The sequence below is a fragment of the Schistocerca cancellata genome, chromosome 3, assembly GCF_023864275.1.
Source record: "Schistocerca cancellata isolate TAMUIC-IGC-003103 chromosome 3, iqSchCanc2.1, whole genome shotgun sequence".
Lineage (NCBI taxonomy): Eukaryota > Metazoa > Arthropoda > Insecta > Orthoptera > Acrididae > Schistocerca > Schistocerca cancellata.
Genome location: NC_064628.1, coordinates 721,980,882 through 721,982,155, shown reverse-complemented (window position 1 = coordinate 721,982,155; position 1,274 = coordinate 721,980,882).

Below are 1,274 nucleotides of genomic sequence, written 5' to 3'. Positions count from 1 at the left end.
ATCACCACATGATGAGGATACGGTACACAGTAACCAATCAGCTGGACAGGCCCAGAGAGCAACTCACAGTCTAAGCATATTTGTGGTGACTTCCGAAATTCAGAGTTTATATTGGTTTACATTGTCAGCGCCTCTCCAGTCCTTTTGAGTCGATGAGTTATTATGCCATGTATTCAGACCGTCCGTTGGCCACTTGGTAATAAGACAAGACCAGCTGTGATACCATTTTTACAATCTGAGACAGAAATACACAATTAAAAGAATATTAGAGGACGGTTACTGTCTTTAAGGCAGCATGCTCAGTCTGTGTAAAGTCCTCTGTTTCAGCCTGAGCAATACTAACAGATAATAAATGATGAAAGTTCAATTGCGTCACTGTAAATAAAAGAAATGTCTAGGATGCAAGTCACCAAACAGTTATAGCCGACTTTGTAAAATTAAAATCTTTGAATGAGTTATGATTTACTCCAAGGACTCTGTTGCTCATAAAAGAATCGAATGTTGGCCCTACAAAGTTAACTTAATACCACACGAGGTGCGACAGTAAAGTAATGAGACTGATGTCAAAAAAGAATCGAATGTTGGCCCTACAAAGTTAACTTAATACTATACGAGGTGTGGCAATAAAGTAATGAGACTAATGTGAAAAAAAATGTTGCTTGCCGTTTTAGTCAAGTTTAGTGTTGTCTTCCTCAAAGTAGTACCCTTCTGATTGCACACACGTTTTCCAGCGCTTCTGCCATTGATGGTAACATTGCTGGAACTCATCTTCTGTAATATCCTCCAAGACCCTCGTCACAACTTTTTGGACATCTTGTGTTGTTAGAAAATGGTGTCCCTTAACCGCTGTTTTGACTCTTGGAAATAGAAAAAAGTCGCACGGAGCGATATCTGGTGAATAAGGTGGCTGTGGTAGTACTGAAATTTGTTTTGAGGTTAAAAATTGATGTACTGTCAGAGCAGTATGGGATGACGCATTATCGTGATGCAGGATCCAATTATCAGCAATTTTGGTACGGACACGAAGAACTCCTTTACGAAGTCCCTCTAAAACAGTATTGGTTAACTCTTTATCCAGGAGGCACCCACTCTTTATGAGCAATTCCCTTGGAATCAAAGAAGCACACAAGCATGCATATCACTTTTGACTTTGACATGCGAGCTTTTTTTGGTCTGGGTGATCCCTTTGAGCACCATTGCGAACTTTGGCGTTTTGTCTCTGGATCGTACTGAAAAAAAAAAACTTTCATCACCAGTGATAACACGTCTCAACA